The following is a 19101-nucleotide window of genomic DNA, read 5'->3' on the forward strand; positions in this document are numbered from 1 at the left end:
TGACTACAAACAGAAACATTTCCTCATCATCATGTATCCTGCAAACGTGTTGAAAAGGAAAAATTGTATTAAATATGCTTTCTCTTTCTTTCACTCGCTTACAAAACAAAATGCACGTGCTCGTCGGATCAAAGTCTCAACACACAAGGATGATGGTGCTTGTACCGCTTTTGTCCACAGGGGGCGCCAGAATCAACACACAATGAAAAGTCCCTTGAAGCCACTTTAAATAATCACAAAGTGTCGGAGTAACTGATGAACAATCCTCCTTCCACCACCAGTTTGCGTACAGAGACATCTTCTCAAGCATTTTGACATCTCAATGTTCCTCCAAGGATCCATCTAACTGTTGTTTTATACCTGTAATGATATAGTTTATCACTACTCTGTGATCGGTGTTGTAAAAAGTACCCAAAGTGTAAGTCACCTGTATGAATATAACTTGAGCAAAAGTCTTGAGGTATCTGAAATGAAATGTACTTAAGAATCAAAAGTACAAGTTAAAGTACTACTTTGGGTCGATGGATTATCGGCGTTGCTGCAGATAAAATAAATAGATTGAAGAAGGATCTTCTTTGGCTCTGATGCAGCGTGTAATCTGCAAAGCAACTATTAAGTAAAGTTATCTAATACATGTAGTGTAGTACCTCAAAAATGTATATATAGTAAACGTATTTAGTTACACTCGCTCTCTGTCTGTGACTCCCAGCCTTAATCTCTTCATCTCTCTGCACTTGAAGCAACATGCCTACATCTACAGTATGCAGCTCTTTGCATTTCTTTAATGCAGCGTTGCTTTTGGAAAAACCAACACATGTGTTGACTCAGTTTTAAGTGAAGTTGTGCACAATCACTCCTCCTGGTTTCCCTTTTTAGAGTCACAGTTGGCCCGGCGTTGTTTTAAACCGACTGATTCATTCAGTTTGTTTGGGAGAAGCCTCGTAACGATCCGAGATGTGTGAGCGCTGCATTCAAATGTCTCCTTCCTCTGGTAGTTTGCAGATTTTCCTCAAGGTTAATCGTTTCGTGACAACAGATTGTAAATGCAAAATTCAGTGTTTACACTGTAATGGAGCACATTTTTTTCCTCTTCTCTCCAGTCCACCCTGTCACGGGTCAGTGATTTTCTGTGGGCTTTAGGGTTTGTAGTTAGCACCAGTGTAGCAGGTGAAAGATGTGCATGGTGCAGTAGGTGATCAGAAAGTCTGAAATTGGCCCAGGGAGAGCACCGCTGTCAGAAAAAGACCACAGCATTGAAGAAAAGAAATGGAAAATGCCATCCCCTGCTGAGTGAATGAATACATGAGTTTTCTCTGTGAACTTTTGCTCGTACTGCTCGGATCACAGCATCAGCAGAAAGCACTCTTAACAGTCTACAGGTTTCTAAAGGGTATAATAAAACAGGAAGGGTTATTTATTTTCAAAATGCATAGGTTAGGGTGAGGTGGGAGGAGGCGGCGGGGGGGTTCCTCTCATAGAAAATGTCAGAGTGAAAGCAGAAGGAACCGACAGTTAACATCTTCACTTGTCCCATTGTTGTATTTGTCCACGGGGGAGATATTTCTGTCAGCCTCTCTGTGTTGAGTCAAAAGGATGTTGTAGGTGTCTCCCTCCGTGTCTTTAATCAACACACAATGTTATCTCCCACCAGCCCTGGCCCTGCATTTGTTTCTGTGACTGCTTCGAGACTGAACCGCGGCTACTGAATGGCACCATTTCAGGGATGAAAGAGCCGCGGTGCAAGATGTCGTAAAAAAAAAAAAAACCCAGAAAAAAAAACGGCAGAAAAGACACGACAGACAAAGAGGGAGAATGAAACGGGAGGAGACAAAAGCGACGGAAGAGAAAGTGTGTGGTTCAGGATCTGAAGAGGAGACATCAGTATGTGTGGGCAGTGTTAAATAATTTACTCCTCCCTGATCAGACCCTACTTAATTAGGCCTTGTTCCGCCGATTTAATCAGGCCCTCTTGGTTGGGGTGTCGGGCTACGAACTGTGAGGGGCGAAGAAGCATCATATGTTCGCCTGCTGTGTGATCACAGCGGGGCTTCAGGTAGAGGACACGGGGACTCGTCCTGCCGGCTGACTCCGGTTATTGCTAACAACACTAACAGGGCGCAGCAGCAGACCTCAGTGACTCCTATAGGCCTGCTAACAGGTTGCTGTCTAACACCTTTCATGCCTCCACTTACCGTCTAATTACGCTCCTCTGAACACGTTATACAATTATCAATTATTAGATTGTGCACAGATGTGTGCTGGCAAAGGATGTAAGTGAACATCGGAGCCAGCCCTGCGCCCCGTGTCTCAGGATTAGTGGCAGCATCTTTAAAAACTTTCTGGAGATGATAGCAGAGAAAGTAGGGGTGCATTTAAGTATTGTGTTGCCCAAGGCTAGTTTAGAGGAACTGCAAGCTGCCACAGGATCCAATTTCAGGCCATTTCCCCCCCTAAAAAAATTGTCTGAAGTGGAAAATCACACCTGATGGGCCACTAGCATGGCTTTCAAGCCACTAGATGGTAGTATGGAAGTCTTTGTACGGATCAGTCTTCTGAAAAAAAGGGGTTATGACAAAAAAAAAAGAAAGGTTGGACAGAAGTCCAGATGACCATCTGTGTCCTTTGGTAAAAGACCGTGTTCTTTCTCACATAGCGACGAGGCGGACTCGTGGAGCAGGATTTTTTCTCACGCCGTGGGATAGACATGAATCTGCTGGTGGAGGATATTGAATTTGTTTCAAGCTACACTCCCATGATGTGCAGCCAGTGCTGAGGTACACACTTTGATTTGTGACATGCAGAGAAGGGGGAAAGAAAGAGACGACGATGAGGAAGAGGAAGAAGAAGCATGGGGAACAGAAGTGTAGTGTCCCGCTGAGGTAATTTGCCTTGGGTCTTATAGAGCTTACTCGCACTGCTGGCAGAGTCATACGCTGGCTGATAGGGGAAAAGGAGAAGATGTGGGAACAGCGTGAGAAGCCAGCAGAATCACAAGTGTTGTGGCTTTACCTTGTAGCTTCAGAGGAAATAAGAAAGTGAGAGACCCGAGTGAAGGCTGGGAGTGGAGTAGGGTTTAACTAATACTCAAACAAAAGGTAACTGAGCGTGTGTGCACGGGCACGCGCACGCACACACACACAAGAGCATCCGGGAAAAAGCTAAGGCCAATTTTCATGGGAGCATAGCAGTTTTGAGCACACATAAGCGCCTGTGACACCTTTGGCAGTGCCAAGAGCCCACACATCAGCCTGCATTGACAGCATGGCTGGCACATGCCTGAGGGGCCGGGAAACTTCCCCTCTATAATTGCATCCCATGTCAACCTGTGACAAGTCGGGCTCAACCAGCATGGGAGCTTCACTAATCACCGGCTCGACGACCTCCACCTCTTTTAGCCTCTCGTTACCCACCTACGCCCACTTTCATCCCGCTCAACACACTCCAGCTATCTGCCTCCACGTCTTTGTTTTTTTGCATCTGCAGGGATATCAGCCCTGAGCAAGCCATTATATCTTCATCTCAGCACCTGACGCCATCAGCATGACTCAGCAGCCGGAGCGGTTGTGTCTCATTAAGGCCTCTTCTTTAAAAAACTATCTGTTAATTTAACCATTTATTCCGTCCGTCGTTCATCACCGCTGACACATTTACTCATTTCATGTTAATTACGTAAAAAATTTGCGAGAGTGGGTGCTGGGATATGAAAATGATAATAGTCTGTCTGCTCTTACAGGACTGCAGGCTGGCAAATTCATGAGCTGCTTCACACCTCCCTTGAAAAGTCTGAGTGTGACTACGACACAGTCAGTTAGCAGTTATAGGAATGTACTTTTGTGATTTTTTAGACGAGGGGGCGATTCGCAACAAGTTTATCTGCGTGACGGCAAGTTTGTAAAAGTCTGTACAGCGGACAGTCCTTGTGATCTTTGATAAGAGATATCGGTGTGTGTGTGTGTGTGTGTGTGACCGCATCTTTGATCTTTGGCGAGTGATGTGTGTGTATGTGAGAAAAGAGAGCGACATGGTGCTAGTGCCTCCTGCCTCCTACAGATTGAGGTGAGAGCAGCCAGGTGGGGCCCGGTCGTGTCTGTGTGCCACAGTAACTGGATGTGATGGGTGGCCTCTGGGGATCTCTGCCTTAGAAGTGCTAAACGAGCGAAGCAGAGCAATCACACTGTTCCTGTGTGCGTGTGTGTGTGTGTGTCGCGAGCCCGCACACTCCTATATATATATATATATATATATATATATATATATATATATACATGATAGTCGGTGTGCTTTCCTGTTGCCACCGGCTCCGTGCCTGTGTAGGTGTGCGTGTCTGCTGTAAAGGACAGTGCATTTATCCTCCAGACTAAATATAAGCGCCACGAGATGGATGATGATAAAAAAGCCTTTAATGTATTAAAGTTGCCCGGTAACAAGCGTTTTTAAATAACAAACACACAAAACATGGCGGCCGTTCCAGGTGACGGTAAGTGCTGCAGACAGTCCACATGTGGCGGAGCTGTGGTGCTGCTCTCCAGTCACAAAGGTTGGTGACAAAACACCGGTTCCAGTCTGCAGACTGTGACCCCACCCTCCCCTCCGCCTCCTCCACGTCTCAATGTGATTGTTAGCCTGATGCCCCTGAAAGGGCAAACTGCCCCCCACCCCTTCATTAACCAAATGGAATTGACTTAATTCAATTAAGGAGCAAAAATTTCCCTCCTCCCATGAGAGGAGCGGCTGTTTGTGTAGATTTCTGCCTGCTGCACATCAGCTGCGTCGGCGTGCATGCTCGCACATACATCACACGTGCAAACCTGCAGAATGAGCTCTCATGCATATGAAAACAAAACAAACGAGCGCGTGTCACAGGTTGTGTTCTTGCCGCGGGCTAAAACCGAGGCCCCACTGGTGGCGCTTCAGAGGCCTCCGGTAGCACCTGGACCCCCACGGCTCCGCCCGCGCCCTTGTGCGCCGCCGCCAGAGCCGAGGTGAATGCCAAGGAGTCTCCGAGCCACTCCATCAAGCAGCAACCCCCCCACACCCTCCCACCCCAGGGGAGCACCAGCCAATGAATTACAGATTAGATCATTGTTACAGGATCATAACAGTGATCTAATTGCCAATTTCTCTTTTTAATTGAATTTGGTGGAGTGAAGAGGCAGAGATAGGATTCATGGGACTTTGTGTGGAGCCGATTGGAGTCGGTCCTCCGTTGACCGGACACGACGGTTAATGAGGGAAAAAATACCGGAGTTGACATTCGGCTGCAAGCTGGGCGTCGACTGCAGACACGTCAGGACTAATCTACTCCGCGGTGCTTCTTCTTCAGACTGAATCTCGTTTTAGGAACGTTTAGGGTGTGGGCTCACTCAGATTAGTCAAATTGCATTGGCAGCATTATGCATCACAGTTAAATCAGTGTAACTGGGTTGCACACGGACACTTATCGATCTTTTATCTTTAATTTTCTTTCCCCAGTTTGTGTTTTTTTCAAGTGCAAATGGCTTTAATCTGAACCCCTCGGGCTGCTGCTCTCTGACCTGGCATGGGATAATTGCAGTTTGTCTGTGCGTCTGTCCTCACCCCTACCTCCTGCGTCCGGTCCGGCCTTAAATGAGCTCCACAGTGTTGTCTGATTATAGCTTGGTCAAATTAGATGAGATAAGTTAGCCCACATCTCCTCCACAGCCTTGCTTGAGAGCTGACAAGCCCAATACATCTGCTGTGGCCATGGTAATTGAGATGGGGAGGGGAGGGGAGGGGGTGTCGGTAGTGGGATGTGCAGGAGTGATTTGTGTGTGTGCATGAATGTGTGTGTGTGTGTGTGTAGAGGCGTGTGAATGGGAGAGGGGGGGGGGGGGGGGGGGGCTCCCTCTGTCTCTTGTTCCTCAGTACCTGTCATTGATGAGGAGCCAAGGAGAAGCTTCAGCTTGAAGCTGTCATCGGCCCTCTGAATCTGTCTGCCTCACTCTATCATCCCTCCCTCCTCCTTCCTCAATCTCTCTCTCCGTCTCTCTCTCCCTCTCTTCCTCTCTCTCTCTCTCTCTCTCCCTCCCTCTCTCCCTCTCGCTCGCTCGCTCCGTGTGATGTGGATGCAGAGTGTGTGAGTCGTGAGCCAGCCGAGCGAGCGTGTGTGTGCGCCGTAGGAATCCGCGCGACCGGCTACTCGAGGCGTTTAAAATCGGAGACGCCGGCAGAGCGACCGGGGTGCAGGCTGCCCGCCACGCTGACACCGCCGAGACCGACGCTCCCTCTCCCGGACTGACAGGCCAATCGCAGGCCACCGCTCGCCCTCCCTCCCTCCATCCACAGCTCTCTCTCTCTCTCTCTCGCTCTCTCTCTCACACTCACTCACACTCCCTCCTCCTCCTCTCCTCTTTCTCTCGGGTTCTCATTCCTTTGCGTTCAATCCGTGCATCCCCTCCTCCTCCTCCTCCTCCACCTCCTCCTCCACCACCACCTCCTCCTCCTCCTCCTCCTCCTCACACCTTTTGGTCAGAAGAGGAAGAGGAAGCCCAGCCCAGGGAGAGACGCTGAGAGGATGAAACTCTGACACGCCGACAGACCACAGGGAAACAAGAGCACAACTGTGAGTACAGCAGTCCTTTCACCTCTCACTCAGGCTTAACGCTGTCACACACACCTCTCTCTCTCTCTCTCTCTCTCTCTCACACACACACACACACACACACACACACACACGTGTCCGGCACATTTACTTCAAACACGCACGGTGACTTGACTCTGATGCGTCCTCACCTTCCATCCATCCATCCATCCATCGCTCAAGTGTCTTTGTCTCTTTCAGGCAACAGTGAAAGAAGTGCAGGGTTATGTGTGTGTGTTGTGTGTGTGTGTGTGTGTGTGTGTGTGTGTGTGTTGTGTGTGTGTTGTGTGATGCAGTTTGGTTTGAGCTTCGTCTTGTATTTATTGCATCGCACACAATGCAAACAAAAACAAATCCAGCACACAAAAAAAGAAAAGTGTGTTTCACACTTTGCGATACGTGGGCGACATTTTCTCCCACTTTAATGGATTCACTTTGATTCTTTGTGCCAAAAGTCAACATTGCATTTTTATGTTTCTTTGTTTGGCTCAGATGAAAGAAAGAAGGAAGAAGAAAAAAAAAGAGAAAAGCAATATACAAGGTCAACTGAATAATGTTTCACACGCTGCGCCTCATGTTGGGAGCTGCTTTTTGTCTGTGCAGTTCTGTGCTGTGTTTATTGGCAATATAAGCATGCTGGATCACCACATGAGGACAAGCGTCCCTGTTCTTATCTCCCATCTTAAACGTATAAGCTGCTATAAGCCAATAGATGCCTGCGGGGTGAAAAAAGGGGGCGTACTTTCTTCTCAACGGCTCACGAATCCGGAGCAATCCCCACTGCTTATTGTTTAGCGCTCAGCCGGGGGAGGTCTGCACGCCGGGGCTGATCTGCACTGTTTGCGCCACACTATTTTTTGATTATGTTCCTGGTTCATCTCTGGCCGAGGCGATTTCCTATTTCCCTTCTCCCATTTCGAGAGCGGGGAGTATAATATGATAGCGGCTCACATGCGGGGAAGTGCAGACAGTGGATCTGTGCAGAGGACACAGATTGCATTTCCCCTGGAGAATGCTCTCGCTGTATTAAAGGCACTAGAGGGGCTGCTCGGCACTTGTCATCAGCTCCGCTAGTAATGCCGGCGAGGGGAGAAAGCAGACGTGGTGTTTACCGCCACTCTCTCATTTAAAGAGCTCCCATTGGCCCTAATGCCACGGCGGCATCACACCGGCCCGTTTGCAATCCAGGTTATATTACATTTGCGAGGCCCCAGATATTGTGCAAGGCGCCTCACTTTGCTTTGACAATCCGATGAGCAAATGTGCAAAATGAAAAGATATATATGTTAAACACCAGACAGCGTATTAGATTTCTGGTCGGACTATAAACTCCTGGAGTGAGAACGAGAGTATTTGCATTTTTATGACGAGATGCAACATGGATCACATGCTCCACGGCACCTGTTTGTGCTTCAAGACTGAATTCACATCACTCCTCAGCTTAGTTGTTTGTACTTCCATTTCTTCTTCCTTGTTCTCGTTTTATAATTGAATGCTTTTTTTTTTTCCTCTGGCACGTGCAGCCGCTTCAGGTGACGTCCTTTATGTTTTTCTCCACGTCGCTGAATCTAAATGAGGGATTGATTTCGACTGTTAGAAATGTGAAGTGACACATCAATGGCTCTCGAGGCCCCAACAAGCCTCTGGTTGCCGATGTGTCAGCAGAAGTGAATGGAAAAAAAGCCCGAGACTCGCTTCCTCCTCGGTCTGGGCCTCGGCAAATTTACTGAACCCTTGTGGTTTAACACACACGCGCACACGCACAACGTTAAATCAAGGTAAACAAGACAATTATCTATCCTTCGCTGCTCTGTAGTTGCCCCCCTTTTTTCCCATGCAAGGATTATTGGAGAAGACTGATGAGCTGGAGTTAAAAGGCGAACTGATTTAGGTGTCCTACATAAGAAACTCTTGGCTCCGACCACGCTGCATCGCCTATAACCAACCATCAAAGCTATGATATTCGTGGCACAGGAAAATTACAAAAGCTACATCACAAAAAAGTAATTTAAACTCTCTCGATTAATGCAACTTTCATTTTGGACTCGCCTGTGGCTTTCATAGAAAAATTCCTGTAATTTAAATGCGGGAAAAGCCCGTCTGCTTCTGACTCGGTCGCTGACCGTCAAATTTAAATTTATCTTCCGCACGTTGTATGTTTCATTGTTGAGGAATATTTTCAGGGGGGAGTTAATAGGCTTTTATGATAGGAAACATATTTAATTACGTATATCTTTCAGTGCAGAGCGTTTACCCCAGAGGTGCTGTTAATGCAAGTCCGTGATCTTTCGCAGTTATTAAACCGGCTCGTGAAGGCGAGATAAGTTACTGTCATCCCATATTTATTACTATCTGCTCGTGTATCTGCACTTATCGATCGGCTGGTTGGTAACCAGTCCCGATCATCAATAGAGATCCGTACAAGGCGAGGGCCAGATAGTCTCTCCACTCTCCCTGAAGGCTCAATTACACAGCATGCACGAGGAAGTGCGGGGTGGAGGTGGGGGGAGGAAGGAGGAGTTCAGCTTCTGACAAGGTCAAATTATACATGTCAGCTTCAAATCATTTTGTCGAGGTATTCGGCCACATCTGAATGTATAAAGAAAGACACATTTGGAGAGTCAATAAATGTTGTATGCTGCAGCGCTTTAAATATTCAGGTCCTTTGCTTATTAAATTATGTCTACTGGAAGAGACGCTTTGAGCTCCTCCTGGGTGTTTTCATTTATTTTCACAGAATCTCCACCTGACTTTGGGGTATTGCTACGCCAGTAATTGCACATCTTGAATAAATGAGTGAAGGAATTTACTAATTTGCCGACTAGTTGCCATTTTAAACGATGTTGATTACAATTGCAATCCCATCATATGTTTTCCAGTCTTGACACAAATGCAGAGCAGAAAAAAAAAAAAAAGTTAATGCTGTAATTGGTGTTTTGTGGAGCTGTTTGCTCTCTCTTGCTTCTTCCGAGACAATGGAAAACACAGCCTATTCAAAAACTCATGAATACCACAATTCAATGATGAAGGACATGTGTAGCAAATATTGGAGGTGCTTTTTTTTTTCTCCTCTCCTGGTGGAAAGCCAAAAAAGCAGAATTGATTTGTTGAGTGAGCCTGGGAAGGAGAGCCTCTTCCTCAGAAACTTTTGTGAGAACGATGGTAATTGCAGGGCAAAGAGCCGCTGACAGAATACAGGAGGATTACCATACGACTTCAATTGCAAAAGGGTTTGAAAGATATACATATCAACAAAAACACTGGTTTCATCTCGCCAAAAGTAGCTTCTACTCTCGCAACATGTTTCGAGGGTCAGTTCACGGCACATTTTCTCATTTGCCTGCAGTGCGATCCATCCATGCAGATAGCTTTTGTTTTATTTGTCTGGATTGTGACACTTCCATCCCCTTTTTCTGGCTGCCATCAGCCCAAAACAATGGAGGTAAATGGAACCGGAAGGTGCCGGTCCATGTGTCCGGGAAGATTTCAACATCCCAGACAAATGTGAGAAACTCTGCTCGAATATTATCTTGTTTATTGAGCTCAAAATCAACTCATGAAGGCCAGTGAAGCGCATGTGCATCACCCAAATCATCAGTGTTCGACGATGACCTTCAAACTTAGTGGGAATTATTTTCACCAGACATTGAAAACCCATCGGTGTGTCCAATTATGAATCGTTGTACTGATTATTTTTTCACGTTATACCACTACAGGATTACATTCAGCCAAAAAATATAAATCCAGTCATCATCTCCTCCCTCCATGCTGATGGAAAGTCAGGGGAGGTTTCACAGTCCACAAAACTTTCCTGGAGCTTCACAACAAAACAGCGATGCAGCGTTCTCCTTGTTTTAAAACGTAAAGAAAACCATAAAATGTCTCCATACAGCTCCATCCAAGTCTCTGACAGCCCTCGGATCTCAAAGTGATTTGAAAATACAGTGTTTACAGCCTGTTTTAAGATGAAATCTTCACTGTAGCTGCTAAGCTAAAAGCATTAGCGTGCACCCCGTCTGAAGTGGCTGCAAGAGCTCAACCGCAATAACGTCCTGGATTACCCCGGTCGAGCTGTATGGAGACATTTCATGTGTCTGTTTCAGTTGAGCTGCTTCAGTTGTTTAGGAAATGTTTTGTGGACTTCAACTACACCCAGCATCTCTGTCAGCATGAGGGTGAGGAGATAACGACGGGATTTACATATTTGAGTGAACTATTCCTTTATCATTTGGTGCTCAACATGTAAATAAATGGTTATAATCTCGTGGTTATGTCTCAAATGTCCAACCAACAGTCCAAAACCCCAAAGATATCCAGGTTACTGTCATAGAAGAGCATCAAAACCAGAAAATAGTCACACAGCTGGTGGATTTTTGCCTTTTTCCATAAAAATAGTTCAGGTGAACTAGTTATCTTTGGATTCACTTACCAATTAGTGGATTCATCGATTCAGTTATGATGAAACCTTCACAGGTAATATCTTGATTATCCAGACTAACCAAGGGAAAACACATTAAAGATATAATTGCAAATGTTTTAAACAATATCCAAACCCAGACAAATCAAATTGTATTGAGGATAACAGTGTGTTTCATTTAGTAGCCTGTCTCTGTAACTGCCAGGAGAGTCAGAGAGTGAGGAAGGAGGTCTGAACATTAAACATCACCTCGTCTGTGAACATTTCTGTTCAGGTCACATCAGATAGGTTTGTATCAACAGTGGCTGCTGATTAACAATGAAGACAACAACTCCTCATCCATCAGATCCTGTGGCTGACTGACCAAAACAGTTAGCCAAAAAAGGCTAAAAACTTGTAGAGAAGGTGATACTTTTCTGTGAGTTATCACTGTGAACGACCTCTTTTGCCTCGTACAAATTCATTTACTCATCAGTAATACAAAAATATCGATAAGCAGAGCTTTAAAGATAGAATATGTAACGTTATTATTTTAGGGACTCAGAGAGCGAGGAAGGAAGTCAGCGGACGAGACTAAACGTAACGCGAATAAAAGTTTAAAACGTTAACTCGTCTGCGAACATTTCACGTCAGATAGATTTCCGGCAGCAGTGTGGTGGGTTGTTTAATAATGAAAACAACAACTCCCATGATCCCACGCTACTTACGTCTTTAGCACTGTGGTTTGAAGGTGGAGGTAGTCAGACAGATATCTCAAGACCCAAAGCTACATGGTCAGATATCACCGGGGGGAGGAGAGTATATGTTTTTCTGTGAAACACCTTGTTAAAGTCGTCCTGCACCTTAGATCAGGCTTAAAAAAAGTGTTTATTTAGTCCGGTTTATCAGAAGGTTTATGGCAGCCCTGGGTGGGCTTTTTGCTACTCGGTCGCTATTTAATCAGCCTGTACCCCCAGCGTTAACCTTCATTACCTCCCTGTGTCATTCTCTGCAGGGTCATGCAAAGTATCATCAAATATTTATGATATTAATAACTGCCTTTAGGAAAGAAAAAAGGAACATAAATAAATCTGCTCTGCAAAGCACGCGATTAAGGAGTCCACTCCATTTAATAAACGGGTGAAGGGGAAATAAAAGGGCAGAAAAAGGGGGCCCGAGACGTTACAAAACCCCGTGACTAAAGCGACGATGGCACGAACGTCGGAGCAGCCGACAGCTTTTGTGGTACAGTGGGATGTTTCCTCTGTAAAAAATTTCTTCATTATCTGCCGTGCAATTGTTCTTCTGAGAGCTTATGCGCAGCTTCAGTGGAATCGTTGTTGTGGATGGCTTGAGCATCCGCGGTCCCCCGGGGGGCCTCCTACATCGACAGACTCCAAATAGACAAACATGCAGACACCCACACACATGCACAAACACATATGTACACAGAGCTGTTTAGCATGGAAGCCGATTGAGGCAGGGCCCAACATTAATTATCTGTTTTTCAGCCGAGGTCTGGTGACAGTGATTAGAGTGAGGGGTTTTTTGGAGAGTGGTGCACACGCGGTCTAATGAGGAAAACTGGCCTCTCTATAGAGCTCTCCAGGCACACTTGATCTGCTCTGTGGCTCGGCAAGTGTATTTGTGTGTGTGTGCACGAGTGTGTGGGTGTGACTGTTGCTCCTCCAGGCTCACTGCTGGGAGAGACACACTCTGAATCCGAGGGTTTAGAGGCTGATGTAAGAGTTGAGACACTCCCAAAGCCAAAAAAAAAAAAAAGGTCTTTTACATAATTGCTGTTTAATTGTGCCTTATTGTGATGATTAATGTTTGGGTTGTTTTTTTTTTTTTTCTTTTGCCGGTCGAGGCCGTCGTGGTGCTTTTGCAAAAAGCTTGAGCTGCTTAAAAAAATAATGTGATTCAGCGAGCGGACCACATGACAGCATGGACCAGTCTGTATCCCATGGAGTCTGTTTGGAAAAAGAAGCAAGCTGCTTTCCTTGTGAGAGAATTATAAATGGCTGTGTCCAAACTTTGGCAGCACTGAGCCAAAAATACTCTGCACAGTAGTGTGGAACAGCAGTGAGTCTCAAAACAAAGGAATGATTTTCTACAGGCGCAGAAAAGAAATGACTTGAATGAGGTTAGAGCTTTAAAAAATTCAGAGTCAAACGCTCACAAGGTTTCGGGTTACTCTGACCTAAATTTGCTGTAATAGGCTGCTGAGGCTTTTCTGTATGTAAAACATTGTTTTATCTTGAACATGACGGAGTTCAAGCCGAAAGCAAATGCACAGACGTTTTTTTTCAGCAGCAGGAGCAGCAGATTGCATGGCTTCAAATACTAGTTTTCTTTCACCGGACGCACTGGTCCAGCACATCAGCTCTCCAGTATCGTCGACTAAATCACATTTGTGAAAATGCCAATGTTGGTGTGCACCTGACTGATAGATTTCTGCCCGCACCGGGTTGGCTTTAGGCGAGGAGGCCTACACACGTCATTTTCCACACCATTTTGTCCCAAAGTCGATTACTTTGCCTCTGCAGCGATGGCCGCCTCTGAATTGAACCACACATTTAGCTCGGGAGCTGCCAATAAAAGTCAGAGAGCCCGGCTTCCATCAGCGTAATGATATTTCAGCCTCAGTATTAGTTCAGCACTGTTCTCCACAGCCGTTTCTGCTCAATTAAAGATGGTCCATATTTAAATACGTAGAGAAAAAAATGTGAAACGCCGGCCCTGGCTCCGTGTGCATTCAGATATGCTGTCGAACGCTTAAATGATGAAGTTTGAAATGGACTTTTTAAGCAGCCCGTACGCTCCACACCTTTCGAGTTTGAATAAGGGGGGGGGGGGGGGGGACTGTTCATTTGTAGCTGTGAAAATTTCCTTTAACGTTATTGATGTAGATTAACTTTTAAAAAGGTAAGTAAGTGAAATGTGAAATAATTCATCAAGAGGCAGCCATGTAAGAAATGTGATTTTCTCTGGCAGAAAAAAAATCTCGTAGACCATTACCCCAAACAGAGGAAGTAGATTAAGGGCGGGTCTCTCTCTCGCTCTCTCTCTCTCCTTATGTCTCTCTCTCACTCTCAAAAGTGTGAATAGCACATTTCCAACTAAATTGCCAGGCAGAGCGGAGGAAATAAATTTCAGCTAGTGTCAGCCGTGTGCGCTCGTGGTTTTTAGGAACTTCCGTTGTCTTCCCCCCGCTTCCACCGGCCACTCCGGCTTTATTTAGCGGGAGCTGTCATTTCCCATAAATCCCTGGGAGGAGGCGTCCGTCAGAGCTGCCAGCTCCCCTGTGTGGAGCACCTGTAACGGGGGAGCGAAGTGACAGTTGTGCTGGGACGGTCCCATCACACGTACAGACACACACAGACACACACACACACACACACAGACAGAGGATTGCATGCTCGGAGACCTTTGTGAGTCTCTAAACACAATAACAGCTTCCAGTCAAAACATCATAAGAAATTTAATAGATTTTTGGTGCCACGAGTCAATTTGAATATCTACAGAAGCCTCCACCTGTTTCCATACGGTGTGAGTAAGCAGCTGGTAAACAAACATTCGACTGAGTTACTTTTCTTTGAGCTTCAATCTCCAAGTCTTTTGTATTTATGTCTCGGCCCGTCAAACCTCGACACGTTAATAAATGACCGCAGTGGGAAAAATGTACAGTGCACGCAAGGACATGGTATCTGTCAATTGTCATTTGCCGCAGACTAATTGTTTTATTATTATATTTATAAATGTCGCTTAAGAAATGCTCGTGAGGTGGAAAAAGAGGAGAAGTCTTTTCTCCCCCTTTTTTATTTTTTATCAGATTCGGCTGTCAGCGCACATGCTCCATCATCTGCGCTCCAGGAAATTAGAAAGGAGAAACGTTTGACAGCACAATTTCACAAAACACCGCCACGCCATCATTTCATTTTCTCTGAACCTTTTTTTTTTTCTTCCTTCATTTATTTATTTCATTGTCTTTTGAAAAACAAACTGAGCGATAACAGCGGTTCCTTCTCAGGTAATTTATCCCCCCTGTTCGCCGTGTTGCCGCTCTACTCTCACCTTGCAGAGCTTTAACCCCCCGAGCTGATTAGCCCGGTGCACAGGTCGGATGTCAGCCCAATCAAAAAGAGGAGGGTCGTATTATGTAGGAGATAATTAACAAGAATAAAGGGCAGTTTGGTTTAACAGATGCTGTTTTGATGAGCTGGATCGTGGTTGGTTTGGGTTGGTTGGGCCGGCGCTGCCCTTGGCGTGCCGGCCCGAGTTGCTCCACTGAGTCTTGACCAAGACGACAAGAAGTCATCAGTCGCCGCGCAGCCACGGCGGTTATATATCACCAATATCAGTGGCTGACGGCTGCTTATCTCTCAGGTATCGATTGGAGGACTGTGCAGGGGGGACCAAAGCGGTGCGGCCAATCAATGGGGGCATTTCATTCTCCTTGAACGTCTGCTTTTTTGATCCTCGCCACTGATTGGTCGGGGCTCGCTCCGATACTGTGGGGATTTTTTTTTTTTTTTTCTCCCTTTCTGTATTATGAAAAGGAGTGGGAGGAGAGTGATGAACACTTTGGTGTTGGCAGCCTGCTGAGCTTCTCGCGGATGTGCATGGCATATGTGCGAGAATCCTGTTGTGTTCCCCCCACACTGCCAAGAACCCACAGATCTCGCTTAGAGGTTTGATTCAAATTTGCACTCTAATTTCGGTACACATAATTCCACCGCGGAGATACGGAGGCCAAAAAAAAAGATTTTTTTCCACTCGCAAAGTTTCTCTGGATTACCTCCACTGAAGTACATGTGTAATCTGTGCAGAAACCTGCGAGAGATCTTTGTTTTCCACGTGCTGCGGCTGAGATTTGAAGTCGTTAAAGCCAACTGTACATATAATTTGCCTATTTTCATGCATATTGTTTCTGACATGGTTTAAAGGGACACGATGTGTGCCAGGACGGCGTCCCCCAACCTGGGAGGGACTGAAAGAGGGTCTTGGACCTGAACCCTGTACAATGGACACAACTTTTCTCCCCTTACTCGCAGGTAGGGAAGGTTGTTCTGCAGAAAGACAGTCGATTGTTGAGTCTCATTCCCAGGTTGTCAAATACTCGCTCTTTGGATCAGTATTCAGCCCGAAACTCGAACCCAAAGCGTCTGTATTTGATGGCCTGAGAATGAGACTATCTTTCTCCAGAATCGGCTTCCCCTTCCTTTAAATCTGTGACACTTTCTTTAAGCCTCTTTTGTCGGCCTTCAGGGAACAGGATCCTGTAATGGAGAGAAAAACAATTAAGCCACTTTTCCTTAAATCTGAGAGGAGTAAACAAGCTAATCAGAGCGGCGGTGTCGGGCAGAAACAAAGCATAGAAGAAGATGTTCAAGAGATTCATCAAGGGACATCAAATCTTTAAATATCAGATGAAATAAACAAACAAACAAACGATTGTGAGGTTTGGTTTGTTTTCTGGTTTTGTGTCACAGTTGTCCTGATGGATTGTTCCACTCGGTGCGACTCCTAGCGGTACGATTTTGCATCATAGTTCCTGTTTGGTATTCATCCACTTTGTTGCCTTCCTTTATTTAAACCTTTTGCTTCAGTTCCCAGACAGACTACCTGAAGCTCACAGAGATCTGAAGTGAGAACATTGATTGAGACTCTCGTCTGTAGATCAGTGGATGAAAGGTTGGTGGAGGTTTTTGTCAGTCGGGGTTTGGCATGAATGACTCCTGCTGGTTCTCGAAGTTTCCCAGAGCAGTTGTTTATAATCTTCATCTTCGTCTTCGTAATGAATACGACTTCCAGTCTTAAAAAACGTGTTAATTAATCCTCTGACATTTACAGGACAGTAAATCTCAGACTGGAGGACACTGTCCTGTCCTGTTTGTCCTGGGATGATCTCCTCATGTTTAGAAAATTAAAAAATCTTCAAAGTGAGTTTTGAAGCGAGGAACTGTCAGTGGCAGCGGAGTAATCAATATGTCGCTGATTAATGATAAAGGAATCCATCAGCCGTCTGCATCTTTAAAATCTGAAGGGAAAATCTAAATTTCCTTGAAGAGGGATTAACAAATAATGATTGTTTCTTTGTGAGAGTCTGCCAGTTCACGCCATCTTGATACGCATTCGGTCTTCTGTATTCACAAAGTAATCTGTGTCGAGGTGTATAGACGGCTCATATTGAATTCATAAAGTCAGTCATGCAGGAAAAAACCCCAGCACCTTTCCTTCCTGTGATTTCACTTCTAGATGGAAAATGAACAAAGACGGTTATGCCACTCTATTTGTGGTTCTGCAGGATCCAGAGAGATCACTGTTTGCATAATATCTTTCTTATAGGTCTCCTTAACCTTTGCAGAAGGCTTATTGACTCTCGCTAACCTTGCAGGGAGCTGCTGGAGGACAGGAGATGATGAGCGTGCTCAGTGTATGGAAAAAGGCCCATGTGGAGGTTTTCTCCGCCCCCACCCTGCCCTTGCCGAGCGACACCTCTGCCAACGCTTTGCGTGACCTTTGCCTTCTGATCTCTGTTACCATGGTGAAGCCCACAATGTTGTGAATAGACATATGATACAGTAGCACAATGTGCCTGTCGATTGCACTTCCAGCAGGTAGAGCACAAAGTGGTTAAGACTAAGGTTAAACGAGAATACGAGTCAACAATCGGGGGATTGTCTCTGCAAATCGACAGTTTATCGTAAAAGGTTCGATAGTCAGAACATCAAATGTCTGTCTGTCTGTCTGTCTGTCTGTCTGTCCTTGCCTCCACATTTTTTTAGTATGATCTTCCTCTGACCACTAGAGGCAGGTTCGCCCTTGAATAGTTAACTTACAAAACCACCAGACTTTACAAGGTTTCCTGAATACGTCCCTGCGAGTTTTAACAGTTGTAGTCATCTGCTGCTGGCTGCAGGATTTAAGTACAAAACCTGCTCAAGTGAATAGAAAATAAAACTCTCACTACAACCAGTGAGAAAAACAGTAAACATGAAAAAAAACTGCGTGATCTCCTGAGCTGGTGTCGACTGGTGAAGAGATTTTCTCCTCATTTCCTTCTCTGAAATGTCATTCCTTTTTAAATGACACGTACATATTTTTCAAATTGGACCAAATTGCAAAAAAAGTAGCTGAATCCATGTATTTATTGTACCTGAACGATTCCTTTTGTTGCTCATGCATGTCTTCAATACTGTTCAATAAAAGCCATATAACCTTTGCTACGCTTCAGCGAACAAATTTGCACCACCTGGTAACTGTACAATTTTCCCCTCATATTCTTCGAGGCCCCTCGTCTGACACGTTTCATTTGTGATTGATGATGATATTTAAAGTTAAATTATAGTCCTCCAACAGATCCGGGTAGGGTTAGTCTGTAGTGAAGGGTTCGGTCAAATGAAGCTGGAGCGCTTTAGTTTCCTGTAGTTTATAAACCGTCTGAATGAAGTGGCTGTAATATGTTTGAGAGATAATGTGTAGATGACACATTTACTCAGACTTACTGGACTTTTTTTACCGGTACGACTATAAATTCAGTAAAAACATGTCATCATCCGTACTGTTGGTGACGGAAAATCCTCATTGGGTAGCTGACTTAAGTTTATTCATTAAATATAGCAACAATCAATCTCAGGTGTAAACGGACAACTTCGTTGAAGTCCCGCCCCAAAATTAAAACAAACAAAACAACAACAAAACTCGATTTCATGCCAAAGCCTCCACCCAGAAACTGGACCATGTGAGAAACATTAAAGGGTGTTTACAGGTCTTGAGGAGGACTTCTGCATATGTGAAACAAGTAATATAAAGCCTTTTGTGGCTCCAGAGGAAGCTGCATGTAATCTGATAAACTGCCTCCAGTAATGTCACTCAGTGGCATTGTGGGTAATGTAGGTATCAGGTTTTTGAAAAGCACTGGTCCACTGGTCTGGTCATCACTCCTATACTCACACTCCTGTTAGACTCATTATGGACGGTTTGAAAACAAATGATTCAAAACGCATTCCTCTTCTGTTTCATAACCTGGCACCTACATTACCCACAATGCAACTCAGCCACTGAGTGACATCACTGGAGACAATTTAAGAAATTGCAT

General features: G+C 45.2%; 1 protein-coding gene across 5 annotated transcripts in view; it reads left to right on the top strand.

Moving 5' to 3' along the window:
* Positions 1–6115: 6115 nt before the first annotated feature.
* Positions 6116–19101, top strand: part of LOC311268360 (RNA binding protein fox-1 homolog 3-like) — a gene marked incomplete at its 3' end in the record, with an annotated part of 442215 nt that continues 429229 nt past the window's right edge. For 4 of the 5 annotated variants that reach the window (XM_084371969.1, XM_084371973.1, XM_084371972.1 and 1 more), the window contains exon 1: positions 6116–6583. The remainder of the gene's footprint in view (positions 6584–19101) is intronic. The other variant, XM_084371974.1, reaches the window with a different exon arrangement.

This window comes from Pagrus pagrus (assembly GCF_965226575.1).
Source record: "Pagrus pagrus genome assembly, chromosome: 13".
Lineage (NCBI taxonomy): Eukaryota > Metazoa > Chordata > Actinopteri > Spariformes > Sparidae > Pagrus > Pagrus pagrus.